Source organism: Ranitomeya imitator, chromosome 5 (genome assembly GCF_032444005.1).
Source record: "Ranitomeya imitator isolate aRanImi1 chromosome 5, aRanImi1.pri, whole genome shotgun sequence".
Taxonomy (NCBI): domain Eukaryota; kingdom Metazoa; phylum Chordata; class Amphibia; order Anura; family Dendrobatidae; genus Ranitomeya; species Ranitomeya imitator.
In genome coordinates, this window is record NC_091286.1 from 578,599,218 (window position 1) to 578,620,729 (window position 21,512).

The window sequence follows — 21,512 nt, forward strand, 5'->3', positions numbered from 1 at the left end:
TTTATTTTCAATATTTTGTTGCAAATCCTTTGGAGGCAATCACTGCCTTAAGTCTGGAACCCATGGACATCACCAAACGCTGGGTTTCCTCCTTCTTAATGCTTTGCCAGGCCTTTACAGCCGCAGCCTTCAGGTCTTGCTTGTTTGTGGGTCTTTCCGTCTTAAGTCTGGATTTGAGCAAGTGAAATGCATGCTCAATTGGGTTTAGATCTGGAGATTGACTTGGCCATTGCAGAATGTTCCACTTTTTGGCACTCATGAACTCCTGGGTAGCTTTGGATGTATGCTTGGGGTCATTGTCCATCTGTACTATGAAGCGCCGTCCAATCAACTTTGCAGCATTTGGCTGAATCTGGGCTGAAAGTATATCCCGGTACACTTCAGAATTCATCCGGCTACTCTTGTCTGCTCTTATGTCATCAATAAACACAAGTGACCCAGTGCCATTGAAAGCCATGCATGCCCATGCCATCACGTTGCCTCCACCATGTTTTACAGAGGATGTGGTGTGCCTTGGATCATGTGCCGTTCCCTTTCTTCTCCAAACTTTTTTCTTCCCATCATTCTGGTACAGGTTGATCTTTGTCTCATCTGTCCATAGAATACTTTTCCGGAACTGAGCTGGCTTCTTGAGGTGTTTTTCTGCAAATTTAACTCTGGCCTGTCTATTTTTGGTATTGATGAATGGTTTGCATCTAGATGTGAACCCTTTGTATTTACTGTCATGGAGTCTTCTCTTTACTGTTGACTTAGAGACAGATACACCTACTTCACTGAGAGTGTTCTGGACTTCAGTTGATGTTGTGAATGGGTTCTTCTTCACCAAATTAAGTATGCGGCGATCATCCACCACTGTTGTCATCCGTGGACGCCCAGACCTTTTTGAGTTCCCAAGCTCACCAGTCAATTCCTTTTTTCTCAGAATGTACCCAACTGTTGATTTTGCTACTCCAAGCATGTCTGCTATCTCTCTGATGGATTTTTTCTTTTTTTTCAGCCTCAGGATGTTCTGCTTCACCTCAATTGAGAGTTCCTTTGACCGCATGTTGTCTGCTCACAGCAACAGCTTCCAAATGCAAAACCACACACCTGGAATCCACCCCTGACCTTTTAACTACTTCATTGATTACAAGTTAACGAGGGAGACGCCTTCAGAGTTAATTGCAGCCCTTAGAGTCCATTGTCCAATTACTTTTGGTCCCTTGAAAAAGAGGACGCTATGCATTACAGAGCTATGATTCCTAAACCCTTTCTCCGATTTGGATGTGGAAACTATCATATTGCAGCTGGGAGTGTGCACTTTCAGCCCATATTACATATATAATTGTATTTCTGAACATGTTTTTGTAAACAGCTAAAATAACAAAACTTGTGTCACTGTCCAAATATTTCTGGCCCTAACTGTATATCCCGGATTCCGACTCCCCAGCACTGGTCACTGCTGATCATGTACATAAAGTGCAGCACAGATTCATCTCAGCTAAAAGCAGAGATCCTTAGATTAGGAACAGAACAGACATTTATAGGACATTTCAAAACTTTCCCAAATTCTTATGAAAAAAAATGTCCAGCACATCCTGTATTGTACCACTGTACCCAATTTATTACATATTTTAAGAGTGGGTACATTTTATACCAACTCCACCAAAGTGGACACTGATCCTGACTCCTTAGCCCTGGTGAGGTGGCAGTGGGGGTATTGCAGGCAGTACGCTTTGTTATAGAGATGAGTTTTCAGGTTACGTCTGAAGGATTTAAACGTGGGAGACAATCGGACTCGTTGAGGCATTGAACTCCAGAGGATGGGAGATGCTCGGGGGAAGTATTGGAGATGACGGTGTGAGGAGAACACATGAAAGGGTGGAGAAGATGAAATCTTGTGAGGACCGAAGAGTATGTGTGTTATCTGTGTGTATGGGTGTGTGTGTATCAGGGGATTAGTTTGGAGATGTACAGAGGAGACAGGTTACAGTCGGCCTTCTATGTCATCATTAGTGATTCAGTCTAGATTTGCTGGCCATTGGAGGCAAGCGAAAAGATTGGCAGAGAAGTGACAAGGGGAGCAGTGAATCAATCTAATTTCATAACATGAATTTAGCTCTTTAAACCTTTGGATAGAGGAGGAAAAAAGGCCTTGTTGCTACCTGTAGTGATGGATTCACAGCTACACTGCTCTGTACAGCTGTGTAATGTCCTCCATGCTGCTGCTGAACACGTGCTACTGAGCGACAGCAGACCCGAGAACGCTCACATCTGTGGGCAGTGTGTGACTGCAGACTTATCAGAAGACCGGAGTATCCCTTTCAAGACTGAATGGAGAAGAGTAAGAGCATTCATTAGGAGGTGACATAAGGGTTCTGCAGTAATCGAGGTGGCAGATGGTGCACAAATATTGTAGATTTGGGGCTGAGGAAAATGTGGATTCTGGAAATATGTATGGTTTGGAGGTGGCCGGGCTGGGACGTGCGGTGTGGGGCGTGCGAGGGACCTGGGGTGCGGCGCGTGCGATGTGAGGGACGTGCGGTGTGAGGGGCGTGAGGGATGTGCGGTGTGAAATGTGAGGGATGTGCGGTGTGAGGGGCGTGAGATCTGATGGATGTGCGGTGTGAGGGGCGTGAAATGTGAGGGATGTGCGGTGTGAGGGGCGTGCGGTGTGAGATGTGAGGGATGTGCGGTGTGAGGGATGTGCGGTGTAAGGGCGTGCGGTGTAAGGGGCGTGCGGTGTGAGGGGCTTGAGATGTGAGGGGCTTGAGATGTGAGGGATGTGCGGTGTGAGGGGCGTGCGGTGTGAGGGGCGTGAGATGTGAGGGGCGTGCGGTGTGAGGGGCGTGCAATGTGAGGGGCGTGCGGCGTGAGGGGTGAGGGGCTTGAGATGTGAGGGATGTGCGGTGTGGGGCGTGCGGTGCGAGATGTGAGGGATGTGCGGTGTGAGGGGCTTGAGATGTGAGGGATGTGCGGTGTGAGGGGCGTGCGGTGTGAGATGTGAGGGATGTGCGGTGTGAGGGGCGTGAGATGTGAGGGGCGTGAGATGTGAGGGGCGTGAGATGTGAGGGGCGTGAGATGTGAGGGGCGTGAGATGTGAGGGGCGTGAGATGTGAGGGGCGTGAGATGTGAGGGGCGTGAGATGTGAGGGGCGTGCAGCGTGAGATGTGAGGGGCGTGAGATGTGAGGGATGTGCGGTGTGAGGGGCGTGCGGCGTGCGGGGCGTGAGATGTGAGGGGCGTGAGATGTGAGGGGCGTGAGATGTGAGGGGCGTGAGATGTGAGGGGCGTGAGATGTGAGGGGCGTGAGATGTGAGGGGCGTGAGATGTGAGGGGCGTGAGATGTGAGGGGCGTGAGATGTGAGGGATGTGCGGTGTGAGGGGCGTGCGGCGTGAGGGGCGTGCGGCGTGAGGGGCGTGCGGGGCGTGAGATGTGAGGGGCGTGAGATGTGAGGGGCGTGAGATTTGAGGGGCGTGAGATTTGAGGGGCGTGAGATGTGAGGGGCGTGAGATGTGAGGGATGTGCGGTGTGAGGGGCGTGCGGTGTGAGGGGCGTGCGGCGCGAGGGGGATGCGGGGCGTGAGATGTGAGGGGCGTGAGATGTGAGGGGCGTGAGATGTGAGGGGCGTGAGATGTGAGGGGCGTGAGATGTGAGGGGCGTGAGATGTGAGGGGCGTGAGATGTGAGGGGCGTGAGATGTGAGGGGCGTGAGATGTGAGGGGCGTGAGATGTGAGGGGCGTGAGATGTGAGGGGCGTGAGATGTGAGGGGCGTGAGATGTGAGGGGCGTGAGATGTGAGGGGCGTGCGGTGTGAGGGGCGTGAGATGTGAGGGGCGTGAGATGTGAGGGGCGTGAGATGTGAGGGGCGTGAGATGTGAGGGGCGTGCGGTGTGAGGGGCGTGCGGCCTGAGGGGCGTGCGGCGCGAGGGATGTGTGGCGCAAGGGACGTGCTGTGCGAGGGCAGAGACTATAGTTACTCCCAGGAGGCGGTGGACTGCACCATGTCCTGCTGTGACAGATCAGTAGGGATGGAGGAAGGTTTATGACAGTGACAGGTGACACAATTGTATGGAGGATTCAGTGGGACCAGGAAGAGCACACAGAGCAGACTCTGCCTCCTCAGCCGCCATGGCCCGGGCTGCCCCATCATTGTAGACATGTCCCTGTCAGCGTCTGACAATGTCCTGTCCCAGCAGCCCCAGCCGGCACCTACCCGCGGGCGGGCACACATACAACACAACGTACTCACTGGATCTCGCCCTACAGCAGCGCTGCCTCCAGGAGATGACCCTCCTCAGCCGCCGTATCCCGGAAATGAGCAGCCCTTAGTCATGTGACGGCGGCGGAAAGAGAAAACAAAGAGAGGACGAGTGAGTGATGTCATGACAGAACGACAGCTCACTGCACCGCTGCTCTGTACTGTACGTAGTCAATAAAGTTATTGATGGTAGAAAAAGATGGTAAAAAAAAAACGCGCTATGGAGACCGCTAATTACTAAGTGCTAACAGCAGTGAGTGGCCACTAGATGGCGATATAGGACCGTTTGGGCCATTTTATGCGGCTTCATGTGCGGTAAGAACCTCAAGTCCATAGTAACCAATCACCGCGCACCTTCTATTTGGATATTGCCATTTAAAAAGCGAAAGCTGAGTGCTCATTGGTTGCTGAGAGGTAGCACGCGACGCCTCTATTTCTAGAAGTCACGGTGACTTATGAAAACCTTTATAATATTCTGGAGTGCGGGGTGGAGATATTGGGGTGCAGATATAGGGTGCGGGGGTGCAAATATTGGGGTGCGGAGGTGCACATATTGGGGTGCAGATATAGGGTGCGGGGGTGCAAATATTGGGGTGCGGAGGTGCACATATTGGGGTGCAGATATAGGGTGCGGGGGTGCAGATATTGGGGTGCACATATAGTCTGCGGGGTGCAGATATTGGGGTGCAGATATAGGGTGCGGGGGTGCAAATATTGGGGTGCGGAGGTGCACATATTGGGGTGCAGATATTGGGGTGCAAATATGGGTGCAAATATTGGGGTGCGGGGTGCAGATATAGGGTGCGGGGTGCAGATATTGCGGAGCGGGGGTGCAGATACGGGGTTTGGGAGTGCAAATATAGGGTGCGGGGTGCAGATATTGGGGTGCGGGGTGCAGATATTGGGTGTGGGGTGCAGATATTGGGGTGCGGGGTGCAGATATAGGGTGCGGGGTGCAGATATTGCGGAGAGGGGGTGCAGATACGGGGTTTGGGAGTGCAAATATAGGGTGCAGATATGGGGTGCGGGGTGCAGATATTGGGTGTGGGGTGCAGATATTGGGGTGCGGGGTGCAGATATAGGGTGCGGGGTGCAGATATTGGGTGTGGGGTGCAGATATTGGGGTGCGGGGTGCAGATATTGGGGTGCGGGGTGCAGATATAGGGTGCAGGGTGCAGATATTGCGGAGAGGGGGTGCAGATACGGGGTTTGGGAGTGCAAATATAGGGTGCAGATATGGGGTGCAGGGTGCAGATATTGGGTGTGGGGTGCAGATATTGGGGTGCGGGGTGCAGATATAGGGTGCGGGGTGCATATCCAGGGTGCGCGATGCCGATATTGAGGTGCAGATATAGGGTGCGGGGTGCAGATATTGGGGTGCAGATGCGGGGTGCAGATATAGGTTGCGGGGGGTGCAGATATAGGTTGCGGGGGGTGCAGATATTGGGGTGAGGGGTGCAGATACTGGTGTGCAGAGGTGCAGATATTGGGGTGCGGGGTGCAGATATAGGGTGCGGGGTGCATATCCAGGGTGCGCGATGCCGATATTGAGGTGCAGATATAGGGTGCGGGGTGCAGATATTGGGGTGCGGGGTGCAGATATAGGGTGCGGGGTGCAGATATTGCGGAGAGGGGGTGCAGATACGGGGTTTGGGAGTGCAAATATAGGGTGCAGATATGGGGTGCGGGGTGCAGATATTGGGTGTGGGGTGCAGATATTGGGGTGCGGGGTGCAGATATTGGGGTGCGGGGTGCAGATATAGGGTGCGGGGTGCAGATATTGGGTGTGGGGTGCAGATATTGGGGTGCGGGGTGCAGATATTGGGGTGCGGGGTGCAGATATAGGGTGCAGGGTGCAGATATTGCGGAGAGGGGGTGCAGATACGGGGTTTGGGAGTGCAAATATAGGGTGCAGATATGGGGTGCGGGGTGCAGATATTGGGTGTGGGGTGCAGATATTGGGGTGCAGATATTGGGGTGCGGGGTGCAGATATAGGGTGCGGGGTGCAGATATTGCGGAGAGGGGGTGCAGATACGGGGTTTGGGAGTGCAAATATAGGGTGCAGATATGGGGTGCAGGGTGCAGATATTGGGTGTGGGGTGCAGATATTGGGGTGCGGGGTGCAGATATAGGGTGCGGGGTGCATATCCAGGGTGCGCGATGCCGATATTGAGGTGCAGATATAGGGTGCGGGGTGCAGATATTGGGGTGCAGATGCGGGGTGCAGATATAGGTTGCGGGGGGTGCAGATATAGGTTGCGGGGGGTGCAGATATTGGGGTGAGGGGTGCAGATACTGGTGTGCAGAGGTGCAGATATTGGGGTGCGGGGTGCAGATATAGGGTGCGGGGTGCATATCCAGGGTGCGCGATGCCGATATTGAGGTGCAGATATAGGGTGCGGGGTGCAGATATTGGGGTGCAGATGCGGGGTGCAGATATAGGTTGCGGGGGGTGCAGATATAGGTTGCGGGGGGTGCAGATATTGGGGTGAGGGGTGCAGATACTGGTGTGCAGAGGTGCAGATATTGGGGTGCGGGGTGCAGATATAGGGTGCGGGGTGCATATCCAGGGTGCGCGATGCCGATATTGAGGTGCAGATATAGGGTGCGGGGTGCAGATGCGGGGTGCAGATATAGGTTGCGGGGGGTGCAGATATTGGGGTGAGGGGTGCAGATACTGGTGTGCAGAGGTGCAGATATTGGAGTGCGGGGTGCAGATATTGGGGTGAGACCCCGCTTCACAGCGACTCTTTTCTTTTTTATGGACAGTAAAACCGAATTCTAATTTCTTTAAACTCTCTGATTTTAGAGAATAAAAAAAGACTGGAGCACGAAATCTGTTCTTGAGCCCAATAATTCTTTCTGCTCCTGTCGGTGGAGCTGTGAGGGGCTCGTTTATTGTTGTGGTTCTTATTAGTATTATTTCAGGACTGTATGATTATTTCCCCCATTTATTCTTTTCTATACCCCAGTTACCGGGATAAATAATGGTTGTTTTTACGAGGCTGAAGTTGGTTTCTTATTTGTCAGTTTCTTATTCAGAAATTTTTTCTTTTCTGTTTTTATAGATTTAACGAAAAACAAAAGCATCACAATAATAACATACAATGCAGTGAGGTGCCCTGATGTAAATACACTTAAAAACAGCTACAAAGATTATAAAACTGGCACAAAAATGGGCTCAAAGTGGGCACCGAAGGGCGTTAATCAAAGAGTTAAATGACTTTCAGCCACTGATTTCACAGTGCAGACATTTAGAGCAGGGCACCCCACATCAAAACCAGGTCTCTCCAGCTTGGCCCAAATGCTTTCTGGGCATCAGAACTGGCATCAAATTGGGCAATCGATTTTGCCATTTGAATAAGTAAATGGTGTTTTTAAGGGATTAAATGACTTTGGGCCACTGATCTCACACTAAGAATACATAGATAGTGATGCCTCACATCAAACGCAGGTCCCTTCAGCCTGGCCCAAATGGGTTCTGGGCATCAGAATTGACATCTAAGTGGGCAAACAGCCCATTTTCACAGATTTTAATAAGTTACTGATGTTTTTAAGGAGTTAAAGGGACACTGTCACCTGAATTTGGAGGGAACAATCTTCAGCCATGGAGGCGGGGTTTTGGGGTTTTTGATTCACCCTTTCCTTACCCGCTGGCTGCATGCTGGCTGCAATATTGGATTGAAGTTCATTCTATGTCCTCCGTAGTACACGCCTGCGCAATGCAATCTTCCCTTGCGCAGGCGTGTACTATGGAGGACAGAGAATGAAAAAAAAAAAAAAAATTATTCCCATAAATACATTTCTTTATCTAAATAAAAAAAACAAAACAATAAAAGTACACATATTTAGTATCGCCGCATCCGTAACGGCCCGACCTATAAAACTGGCCCACTAGTTAACCCCTTCAGTAAACACCGTAAGAAAAAAAAAAAAAAACGAGGCAAAAAACAACGCTTTATCATACCGCCGAACAAAAAGTGGAATAACACGCGATCAAAAAGACAGATATAAATAACCATGGTACCGCTGAAAACATCATCTTGTCCCGCAAAAAACGAGCCGCCATACAGCATCATCAGCAAAAAAATAACAAAGTTATAGTCCTGAGAATAAAGCGATGCAAAAATAATTATCTTTTCTATAAAATAGTTTTTATCGTATAAAAGCGCCAAAACATAAAAAAATGATATAAATGAGGTGTCGCTGTAATCGTACTGACCCGAAGAATAAAACTGCTTTATCAATTTTACCAAACGCGGAACGGTATAAACGCCTCCCCCAAAAGAAATTCATGAATAGCTGGTTTTTGGTCATTCTGCCTCACAAAAATCGGAATAAAAAGCGATCAAAAAATGTCACGTGCCCGAAAATGTTACCAATAAAAACGTCAACTCGTCCCGCAAAAAACAAGACCTCACATGACTCTGTGGACCAAAATATGGAAAAATTCTAGCTCTCAAAATGTGGTAATGCAAAAAATATTTTTTGCAATAAAAACCGTCTTTCAGTGTGTGACGGCTGCCAATCATAAAAATCCGCTAAATAACCCGCTATAAAAGTAAATCAACCCCCCTTCATCACCCCCTTAGTTAGGGAAAAATTAAAAAAATGTATTTATTTCCATTTTCCCATTAGGGTTAGGGCTAGGGTTAGGGCTAGGGTTAGGGCTAGGGTTAGGGCTAAAGTTTGGGTTGGGGCTAAAGTTAGGGTTCGGGTTGGGGGTAAAGTTACAGTTAGGGTTTAGATTACATTTACAGTTGGGAATAGGGTTGGGATTAGGGGTGTGTCAGGGTTAGAGGTGTGGTTAGGGTTACTGTTGGGATTAGGGTTAGGGGTGTGTTTGGATTAGGGTTTCAGTTATAATTGTGGGGTTTCCACTGTTTAGGCACATCAGGGGCTCTCCAAACGCGACATGGCGTCCGATCTCAATTCCAGCCAATTCTGCGTTGAAAAAGTAAAACAGTGCTTCTTCCCTTCCGAGCTCTCCCGTGTGCCCTAACGGGTTTACCCCAACATATGGGGTATCAGCGTACTCAGGACAAATAGGACAACAACTTTTGGGGTCCAATTTCTCCTGTTACCCTTGGGAAAATACAAAACTGGGGGCTAAAAAATAATTGTTGTGGAAAAAAAAAGGATTTTTTATTTTCACGGCTCTGCGTTATAAACTGTAGTGAAACACTTGGGGGTTCAAAGTTCTCACAACACATCTAGATTAGTTCCCTGGGGGGTCTAGTTTCCAATATGGTGTCACTTGTGGGGAGTTTCTACTGTTTAGGTACATTAGGGGTTCTGCAAACGCAATGTGACGCCTGCAGACCATTCCATCTAAGTCTGCATTCGAAATGGTGCTCCTTCCCTTCCGAGCTCTGCCATGCGCTCAAACGGTGGTTCCCCCCAACATACGGGGTATCAGCGTACTCAGGACAAATTGGACAACAACTTTTGGGGTCGAATTTCTCCTCTTACCCTCGGGAAAATACAAAACTGGGGACTAAAAAATAATTTTGGGGGGAAAGATTTTTTTTTTAATTTTCACGGCTCTGCGTTACAAACTGTAGTGAAACACTTGGGGGTTCAAAGCTATCACAACATATCTAGATGAGTTCCTTAGGGGGTCTAGTTTCCAAAATGGTGTCACTTGTGGGAGGTTTCTACTGTTTAGGTACATTAGGGGCTCTGCAAATGCAATGTGACACCTGCAGACCATTCCATCTAAGTCCTCATTCCAAATGGAGCTCCTTCCCTTCCGAGCCCTCCCATGCGCCCAAACAGTGGTTCCCCCCCACATATGGGGTATCAGCGCACTCAGGACAAATTGGACAACAAATTGTGGGGTCCAATTTCTCATGTTACCCTCGGGAAAATACAAAACTGGGGGCTAAAAAATAATTTTTGTGGGGGAAAAATTTTTGTTTTATTTTTACGGCTCTCCATTATAAACTTCTGTGAAGCCCTTGGTGGGTCAAAGCGCTCAGCACACATCTAGATAAGTTCCTAAGGGGGTCTACTTTCCAAAATGGTGTCACTTGTGGGGGGTTTCTACTGTTTAGGTACATTAGGGGCTCTGCAAACGCAATGTGACACCTGCAGACCATTCCATCTAAGTCTGCATTCAAATGGCACTCCTTCCCTTCCGAGCCCTCCCATGTGCCCAAACAGTGGTTCCCCCCACATATGGTGTATCATCGCACTCAGGACAAATTGGACAACAAATTGTGGGGTCCAATTTCTCATGTTACCCTCGGGAAAATACAAAACTGGGGGCTAAAAAAATAATTTTTGTGGGAAACAAATTTTGTTTTATTTTTACGGCTCTGCATTATAAACTTCTGTGAATCACTTGGTGGGTCAAAGTGCTCACCACACATCTAGATAAGTTCCTTTGGGGGTCTACTTTCCAAAATGGTGTCACTTGTGGGGGTTTCAATGTTTAGGCACATCAGTGGCTCTTCAAACGCAACATGGCGTCCCATCTCAATTCCTGTCAATTTTGCATTGAAAAGTCAAACGGCGCTCCTTCCCTTCCGAGCTCTCCCATCCGCCCAAACAGTGGTTTACCCCCACATATGAGCTATCAGCGTACTCAGGACAAATTGTACAACAACTTTTAGGGTCCAATTTCTTCTCTTACCCTTGGGAAAATAAAAAATTGGGGGCGAAAAGATAATTTTTGTGAAAAAATATGATTTTTTATTTTTACGGTTCTACATTATAAACTTCTGTGAAGCACTTGGTGGGTCAAAGTGCTCACCACACCTCTAGATAAGTTCCTTAGGGGGTCTACTTTCCAAAATGGTGTCACTTGTGGGGGTTTCAATGTTTAGGCACATCAGGGGCTCTCCAAACGAAACATGGCGTCCCATCTCAATTCCAGTCAATTTTGCATTGAAAAGTCAAATGGCGCTCCTTCGCTTCCGAGCTCTGCCATGCGCCCAAACAGTGGTTTACCCCCACATGTGGGGTATTGGCGTACTCAGGACAAATTGTACAACAATGTTTGGGGTCCATTTTCTCCTGTTACCCTTGGTAAAATAAAACAAATTGGAGCTGAATTAAATTTTTTGTGAAAAAAAGTTAAATGTTCATTTTTATTTAAACATTCAAAAAATTCCTGTGAAGCACCAGAAGGGTTAATAAACTTCTTGAATATGGTTTTGAGCACCTTGAGGGGTGTAGTTTTTAGAATGGTGTCACACTTGGGTATTTTCTATCATATAGACCCCTCAAAATGACTTCAAATGAGATGTGGTCCCTAAAAAAAAATGGTGTTGTAGAAATGAGAAATTGCTGGTCAACTTTTAACCCTTATAACTCCCTAACAAAAAAAAATTTTGGTTCCAAAATTGTGCTGATGTAAAGTAGACATGTGGGAAATGTTACTTATTAAGTATTTTGTGTGACATATCTCTGTGATTTAATTGCATAAAAATTCAAAGTTGGAAAATTGCGAAATTTTCATAATTTTCACCAAATTTCCGTTTTTTTCACAAATAAACGCAGGTACTATCAAAGAATTTTTACCATTGTCATGAAGTACAATATGTCACGAGAAAACAATGTCAGAATCACTGGGATCCGTTGAAGCGTTCCAAAGTTATAACCTCATAAAGGGACAGTAGTCAGAATTGTAAAAATTGGCCCGGTCATTAACGTGCAAACCACCCTTGGGGGTAAAGGGGTTAAATAGTGAAAAATAATTGGAAATGCGTAAAAAAAAAAATTTCGCTCCTGTTGCCATTTTTGTAGAACACGTAATGTTTTCTTTTTTCGGGCTATGGGACTGTGCAAGGAATTATTTTTGGCTGCTTGAGCTGATGGTTTTTACTGTACCATTTTGGGGTTGATACGATGTTTTGATCTCCACTTATTGCATTTTATTGCAATGCTGCAGCTACCCAAAAAAGGAATTTGGGCGTTTTTGATTTCTTTTCTCATTACTCCGTTTACCGACTGGATTCATTTACTTTATATTTTGATAGGTTGGACCTTTACAAATGCAGTGATACCAAATTTTTTATTTTGTTTTAATTATTTTTTATTTTTAATGAGGCATAGGGTGCATTTGAACTTTTTTTTTTTATATTTTTAAAAACTTTTTTCATTTTTTACTGTATTTGTTATCATTGAAGCTATGATCTTATGATCGCTTGTGCTATACATAACCGTGCATCAGCCCTGAGATGGCTTTCACAGGATGATCGTAATGACAGGTGCTAGGGTCATCAGCAGACCCCCAGCTGTCATGACAACCCATTGGTGCCCATGACGGACTGTAGACCGTCGCACCCCCTGCCGACACATGTTAAAGCCAGAGATTGATAGCGGGATTTAACATGTTAAGAGCACTCCTTATTCTCAGAGCTGCAACTTTTTATTTTACTATGGACAACACGTATGCGGGCTTGTATTTTGTGGCACAAGTTGCAGTTTTGAATGACACCATTCATTTTGCCATATAACTTACTAAAAAAACATAAAAAAAATTCATGTTTGATGAAATACAAAAAAAACAGTTCCAGAGCTGTTTTCTAGGTTTGATTTTTATTAGATTGGTTTTCATTGTGTGAGACAAATGACCTCACGACATCAGTCTCCAAGTCATTATGATGACGGCGATATCAAACTTATATAGTTTTTTTTATTTACGGTAAGAAGTGAAAAACAAACTAGAAAGTTGCCAAAAAAAGTGCTTGTGTTTCCAGTTATTGAGACCCATAACTGCTGTATTTTTTCTGTCGATTGAGCTGAGTGAGGGCTTTGTTTTTTACTTTGGTGAACTGACATTTTTATTGATACCATTTTGAGGGTAGTTTCGACTTTTTGTTTGCTTGTTTTTGCACTTTTGGCAGCAATCGAAAAATTAAATTTCTGATATTTAGATTATTTTTTTTTCATTACATCATTTACTGGTCATCTGAAATAGTTTAGATTTGATAGATCAGACTTTTACAGACACAGTGATACAAAGCATGTTTATTTTTTATTTATTGTTAACAAGGGAAAAGGGGGTTGATTGGTATTCTATGGTCGTTTTAATATTTTTCAAATATTTTTTTCATGCTTTATTTTTTATTTCCCTTAGTGGAGTTGAACCTGTGGTCACTTGATCACTTATGCTTAATACTCCAATACTGCACTATATTAGTAAAAATTGGTAAAAATGTCAGTCTCCTATAAAGCCCAGCCCCAGATTGGTCTTTGCAATAACACCATAATGTCAAACAGGCTCCTGGCTTCCATAGGAACTCAGCCTCGATACCGTATAACAGGGGGGCAATAGGCGCTTGGAATTGTGTGACCCCTAGACCAAAATTGACCGCGGTATTTTGGGGTTAGCAGCAGTGAGTGGAGCTCAGAATCTGACAGGTAGGATACACACATGATTGAAATCCAAACCTTGAAGGCTACAACTTATTTATTAGAAACAGGGTTAACAAGAAGGGAGGAGGTGTTGCATTATATGTTAGGAAAACGTATAAGTTCACAGAGATCCAAGCTTCAGAGACTGGTAGCTCTGTAGAGACTGTTTGGGTAAGAATTCAAGTAGAGCAGAACAGAAAGGACTATTGTAGGTGTTTACTATTGGCCACCTGGACAGACTGAAGATATGGATGAACTCTTTTTACATCAGATGTCTCTGTTCTCAAAAAAATATGACATAGTGATCAAGGGAGATTTTAACTATCCAGATATTCGTTGGAAATCTCTCTTAGGCAAAAGTAATGGGTCCAGAAAATTTTTATCTTCTCTTGTTGACAACTTTATCTTTCAAAAGGTAAAAGAGAGAACAAGAGGATCTGCAGTCTTGGACCTAATTCTTACCAACAGGGAATTAATGGTTAAGGAAGTAAAGGTGTCTGTGAATTTATGAGGCAATGATCTTGCTAGAGTCAAATTGTGAAATACAAGAGGAGGAAGACACAGGGGCAGAAGAAAAACGACGCTTCAACTCCTGAAAAGCTTCCACAGCTGCAGAAGACCAATTGACCACATCAGCACCCTTCTTGGTCAAATCAGTCAACGGTTTAGCAACACTAGAAAAATTACTGATGAAGCGACGATAAAAATTAGCAAAGCCCAGGAACTTTTGCAGACTCTTCACAGATGTCGGCTGAGTCCAATCATAAATGGCCTGGACTTTAACAGGGTGCATCTCGATAGTAGAAGGGGAAAAAATGAAACCCAAAAATGAAACCTTCTGAACTCCAAAGAGACACTTAGACCCCTTCACAAACAAAGAATTAGCACGAAGGACCTGGAACACCATTCTGACCTGCTTCACGTGAGACTCCCAATCATCCGAGAAGACCAAAATATCATCCAAATATACAATCAGGAATTTATCCAGGTACTCTCGGAAGATGTCATGCATAAAGGACTGAAATTCTGATGGAGCATTGGAAAGCCCGAATGGCATAACCAGGTACTCAAAATGGCCCTCGGGCGTATTAAATGCTGTTTTCCATTCATCGCCCTGTTTAATACGCACAAGACTATACACACCACGAAGATCTATCTTGGTGAACCAACTAGCCCCCTTAATCCGAGCAAATAAATCAGACAGCAGCGGCAAAGGGTACTGAAATTTGACTGTGATCTTATTAAGAAGGCGGTAATCAATACAAGGTCTCAAAGAACCATCCTTCTTGGCCACAAAAAAGAACCCTGCTCCCAATGGTGACGACGACGGGCGAATATGACCCTTCTCCAAGGACTCCTTTATATAACTCCGCATAGCGGCGTGTTCTGGCACAGATAAATTGAACAGTCGGCCCTTAGGAAACTTACCAGGAATCAAATTGATAGCACAATCGCAATCCCTATGAGGAGGTAGGGCACTGGATTTGGGCTCATCAAATACATCCCGGTAATCCGACAAAAACTCCGGGACTTCAGAAGGGGTGGATGACGAAATAGACAAAAATGGAACATCACCATGTACCCCCTGACAACCCCAGCTGGACACAGACATAGATTTCCAATCCAATACTGGATTATGGACCTGTAGCCAAGGCAACCCCAAAACGACCACATCATGCAGATTATGCAACACCAAAAAGCGAATATCCTCCTGATGTGCAGGAGCCATGCACATGGTCAATTGGGTCCAGTACTGGGGCTTATTCTTGGCCAAAGGCGTAGCATCAATTCCTCTCAATGGAATAGGATACTGCAAGGGCTCCAAGAAAAAAACCACAGCGCCTAGCAAACTCCAAGTCCATCAAATTCAGGGCAGCGCCTGAATCCACAAATGCCATAACATAATAGGATGACAAAGAGCAAATCAGAGTAACGGACAAAAGAAATTTCGACTGTACCGTACCAATGGTAGCAGACCTAGCGAAACGCTTAGTGCGCTTAGGACAATCGGAGATAGCATGAGTGGAATCACCACAGTAAAAACACAGCCCATCTGTGTTCTTGCTGTTCAGCTCTGGTCAAAGTCCTATCACATTGCATAGGCTCAGGTCTATGCTCAGATAATACCGCCAAATGGTGCACAACTTTACGCTCACGCAAGCGTCGATCGATCTGAATGGCCAAAGACATAGACTCATTCAGACCAGCAGGCATTGGAAATCCCACCATGACATCCTTAAGGGCTTCAGAGAGACCCTTTCTGAAAATTGCTGCCAGCGCACATTCATTCCACTGAGTGAGTACAGACCACTTCCTAAACTTCTGACAATATATCTCTACCTCCTGACCCTGACACAGAGCCAGCAATGCCGGATCTCCTGGCGCAAGGGAAAATGCCCAGTCTTGAGGGTCGCCACGTAACAAAGAAATAATGATTTTCACTTGTTGAACAGGGTCACCTGAGGAGCGAGGTTTCAAAGCAAGAAACAATTTACAATTATTTTTGAAAATTCAGAAACTTAGATCTATCCCCAAAAAACAAATCAGGAATTGGAATCCTAGGCTCTGACATCGGATTCTGAACCACAAAATCTTGAATGTTTTGCACCCTTGCAGTGAGATTATCCATACAAGAGAACAGATCTTGAATGTCCATATCTACACCTGTATCCTGAACCACCCAGAGGTAAAGGGGAAAAGAGAGACAAAACACACTGCAAAGAAAAAAAATGGTCTCAGAACTTCTCTTATCCCTCTATTGAGATGCTTTAATACTTTTGGCCACCTGTACTGTTATAACCTGGTGGTGAGGACAATAATGGACCTGGTGGTTAAGGGCACACGGAATGACCTGATAGTTACTAATAATACAGGACAAGCTCTGAGACGTGGGAACTCTGCTGACCGCAATCCCTAATCCTATCACACACACTAGAAATAGCTGTGGATTGCTCCTAATGCTCCCTATGCAAATTGTGAAATACAAGAGGAGGAAGACCAGTGAGGACTCAAACTTTAAGGTTGGACTTCAGAAAAGCATATTTTAATGTACTCAGAAAGAGGGTAGTAAAGGTCCAATGGCTCAATGTTCTAAAGGACAGAAATGTCCAAGAAAGATGGGAGATTTTGGTGAATGAAATTCTCACTATGTATTTGGTAAAAATTCTGAAAAGTAGGAAGAATTAAAAACATTTAAAGAGACCAGGATGGATGAAAACAGAACTTAAACACAAAAGGAATAAAGAAAGGTAGCATATCTAAAGAAGAATAAAATGCTGTTTGCAAGGATTGCAGAGCAACCATTAGAAGAGCTAAAGCCAGTAATGAAGTGAGGCTTGCAAGGGAGACCAAAAGCATTAAAAAAGGATTTGGGGGTATGTCAAAAGCAAAGTCAAAGATGCTGTAGGATTTTTATAGGATGAAATAAGTGAAATGGTTAAAAATGATGTTGAGAAGACCGAACTTTTTAATTCCTGTTTTGCATGTGTTCTCTAGGAAAGTAATTGAAGCCTCAACTGATCTTCACGGTCCCATCAAAGGAAAAAAAGACTACACACTATCTATAAACAGAGAGATGGTGAGGGAACACTTAGCTAATTTAAATGAATTTAAATCTCCTGGACCGGATTAGTTACATGCTAGTGTACAGAAAGAGTTAGCAGAGAAAATGGCAGAACCACTAACCAGAATCTTTGAAGAATCCTGGAGAAAAGGATAAGTCCCAGAAGATTGGAGAAGGGCAAACGTTGTCCTTATCTTCAAGAAAAGGAAAGAAGATGGAGCCAGAAAATTACAGGCACCAAGTGAGCCTTACTGATATTTGAACAAATTATTAAACAGCATGTATGTAAGTATTTGGCTAAGAATGCAGTAATTAACCAGAGCCAGCATGGGTTTGTAGCAAACAACTTATGTCAGACTAATCTAATTTCCTTCTATAATGGAATCACTGACTGGGTGGATCAGGGAAAGGCGGTACATACAGTAGATCTCAACTTCAGTAAAGCATTTGATAAAGTTTCTCATGTTATCCTTATTGAAAAAAATGACCAAGTATGGGATTGACAAGGTTACATTTAGGTGGATTCATAACTGGCTCAGTGATCTTCTCAAAGTGTGATAATAAATGGTTGCACATCTGTTATAACCTGGTGGTGAGGACAATAATGGACCTGGTGGTTAAGAGCACACGGAATGACCTGATAGTTACTAATAATACAGGACAAGCTCTGAGACGTGGGAACTCTGCTGACCGCAATCCCTAATGCTATCACACACACTAGAAATAGCCGTGGATTGCTCCTAACGCTCCCTATGCAACTCGTCACAGCCTAAGGAACTAGCTAGCCCTAAAGATAGAAAAATAAAGCCTACCTTGCCTCAGAGAAATTCCCCAAAGGAACAGGCAGCTCCCCACATATAATGACTGTGAGTTAAGATGAAAATTACAAACACAGAGATGAAATAGATTTAGCAAAGTGAGGCCCGACTTACTGAACAGACAGAGGATAGGAAAGGTAACTTTGCGGTCAGCACAAAAAACTACAAAAAGACCACGCAGAGGGCGCAAAAAGACCCTCCGCACCGACTCACGGTGCGGAGGCGCTCCCTCTGCGTCCCAGAGCTTCCAGCAAGCAAGACAAAAATCAAAATAGCAAGCTGGACAGAAAAAATAGCAAACAGAGAAAAACAAGCAGGAACTTAGCTTCTGCTGGGAAGACAGGTCACAAGAACGATCCAGGAGCGAACTAGACCAATACTGGAACATTGACAGGTGGCATGGAGCAATGATCTAGGTGGAGTTAAATAGAGCAGCCAGCTAACGAATTAACCTCGTCACCTGTGGAAGGAACCTCAGAAGCCACAGCCCCACTCACAACCACCAGAGGAAGCCCATGGACAGAACCAGCCGAAGTACCATTCATGACCACAGGAGGGAGCTTAACAACAGAATTCACAACACACATCCAATTGGAAAAGTGTTTCAAGTGGGGTACCACAAGGCTCTGCCCTGCCCCCAGTGTTGTTCAACATTTTTGTAAATGATCTAGACCAGGGCACTGAAGATAAACCAGTCAAATTTGCAAGCGATGCAATGCTAGGAGGGATAGCTAAGACTAGAGAAAGGATTCAGAAGTATCTAGATAAGCTTGAATATTTGACAGTGACTAATAGAATGGTATTTAACAGGGAAAAATGCAAGATTCTACATCTGGGCAAGAAAAACGAAAATTACATCTACAGAATGGGAGGAATAGAACTAAGCAACAGCACATGTGAAAAAGGCTTGCGTATACTAATAAATCACAGACTGCACATGAGACAACAGTGTGGGGCAGCAGCAAAAAAAAGGCAAACACAGTTCTAGGATGTATTAAGAGAAGCATAGAGTCTAGATCATGTGAAAAATGTATCCTGCTCTACTCCTCCATGGTCAGGCCTCCTCTGGAATACTGTCTCCAGTTCTGGGCACCACATTTAAAAAAAAAGAAACATTTAAAAACTGAAGCAAGTTCAGGGAAGAGCTACCAGGATGGTGAGCGGACGACAAAGTATGTCCTAGGAGGAATGAATAAAGGATTTGGGAATGTTTAGCTTGCCAAAAAGAAGGCAAAGAGGAGACTTAATAGCATTCTACAAATATCTGAAGGGATGTCACAGTGTAGAGGAATCATCCTTATTCTCATTGCACATGGAAACACGAGAAGCAATGGAATGAAACTAAAAGGGAGAAAATACAGATTAGATATTAGAAAAAACTTTTTGACAGTGAGGGTGATGAATGAGTGGAATAGGCTGCCGCAAGAAGTGGCGAGTTCTTCTTCAATGGAAGTCTTTAGACAGAGGCTGGACAGACATCTGAATCCTGCATTGAGCAGGGGGTTGGACACGATGACCCTGGAGGTCTCTTCCAACTCTAACATTCTTTGATATGATCAGCTCCTGAGCCCACATCTTACCCTAAGACTTAAAATTGGAGAACCTGTGAGTCCAATGATAAGTGTTAAAAGATATGGATACCTTGGGGACAATGTTTTCTTTTTATTTAAATGCATATATTTTGAGCTAAAAATTATGTTTGCAATTGGCATCGTTTGCCAACTATGCTGCTGTTTATTGCTGGCAGCAGAATGAATAAACTAAGAACCCATCAGTAAGCTCACTATGAGGGAGAATTTGTAGCTCTTTTACTGAGCTTCTCTCAGTTGATTTATGGTCACATGAAGCAGGGCCGGCTCCAGGTTTTCGTGGGCCCTGGGCAAAAGAGTCTCAGTGGGCGCCTTAAACACATACCACGATTCATGATGCACAGATATGGCAGAGAAATATAGGTATAGTACAATGCCAAAGATTTCACTTCTTTCATTACATGAGAGATATCTATTGTAAATTCTACAATACATCAGAAGAGAATTCAGGTGATGGAGAATCCACAGGTTTTAAGGTTTCCGTACCTGCAGTATGAGAGGTAAATGGGATAATGATAAATGTTCCCTACCAGTAGAAACTGTCTTCAGCAGTGTACCCTTTACAGAAGTCAATTTTCTCCTATGTAGTCCTCCATACAGTACACTGGGCCCCATATATTGCTCCATACAGTATGATAGGCCCCATGTATTGCTCCATACAGTATAATCGGCCCCATATAATGCTGCATACAATATAATGGGCCCCATATATAGCTCCATACAATATAATGGGCCCCATGTATTGCTCCATACAGTATAATGGGCCCCATATAATGCTGCATACAATATAATGGGCCCCATATATAGCTCCATACAGTATAATGGGCCCCATATAATGCTCCATGCAGTATGATAGGCCCCATATAATGCTGCATACAGTATAATGGGCCCCATGGTATTGCTCCATACAGTATGGGCCCCATATAAAACCATACAGTATGGGCCCCATATAATGCTCCATACAGTATAATGGGCCCCGTGTATTGCTACATACAGAATGAGCACCATATAAAACTCTGTACAGTATGGGCCCCATATAATGCTCCATACAGTATTATGGGCCCCATGTATTGCTGCATACAGAATGGGCACCGTACAGTATGGGGCCTATATATTTCTTCATGCATAAAAAAAAAGAAATTAAATATGCACCTCTCTTTGCTGGCCACAGGTTTGGCCTCCTTAACGTCACCATCTTCCGTCTCTGCACTGTGACTGTTCAGAGCAGAGGACGCACACTTGTGATGTCACCACGCCCTCTGCCCTGAGACGTCACACCGGAGCTGTGCAAAAACAGGGAGAGTTAAGTATTACAAGTGCCGAGGCTCTTGGCAAGCTGGGGGGCTCTCTTGCAGGCGCTGCACCAGGTTGCCCCGACTCACATGCCCCATAGCGTGCCGGTGTCCCCAATGGCGATTGGACTCCTCTGCTTGCTCAGGGCCCTGGCACTTGCCCAGGTGCACAGGGTGGTGACATCAGCCCTGACACTAAGGTTCAGCTTTCCTCTGATGTAGGTGGTGATGTGGTTGCAAATCGGCCAATAGGAGCTCCCTGAAAGATCCTGAGATCATCCAAGGGAGTACGCCCATGCACAAGTTTCCCTAATAACACTGCCATGAATGTGAATTTATTTTTACTTGCTTATAAAGCGCTATTATATTGCACATCACTTTATAGACATTCTCATCACTGTCCCCATTGGGGCTCACAATCTAAGTTCATTATCAGTATATCTTTGGAGTGTGGAAGGAAACCTATGCAAATATGGAAGACCATTCAGACTCCTTGCATACAATGTCTTTGGTGGGACGTAGAACCACTGAAACCTCTTCCTAGACTAAAATTCTCTCTCTCTGTGGAGGGGTATTGGACCTGCTGTAATAAAACACCTGTGGCTAGGAGGCGGAGTGCACGATCAGAAGGCTAGAGAATACATT

At 45.3% G+C, this 21,512-nt stretch overlaps 1 protein-coding gene across 7 annotated transcripts in view; it reads right to left on the reverse strand.

The window, feature by feature from the left end:
- Positions 1 to 21,512, reverse strand: part of LOC138638498 (mitochondrial fission factor-like) — a 123,506-nt gene that overhangs the window by 34,263 nt on the left and 67,731 nt on the right. For 3 of the 7 annotated variants that reach the window (XM_069727845.1, XM_069727844.1, XM_069727843.1), the window contains exon 1: positions 4,231 to 4,352. The exons of 2 other annotated variants lie outside the window; for them this stretch is intronic. The gene's annotated coding sequence lies outside the window, so the exon portion shown is untranslated. Of the gene's footprint in view, positions 1 to 4,226; positions 4,413 to 21,512 lie in introns of those variants that run through there. 2 more of the 7 variants (XM_069727842.1, XM_069727839.1) reach the window with 2 other exon arrangements.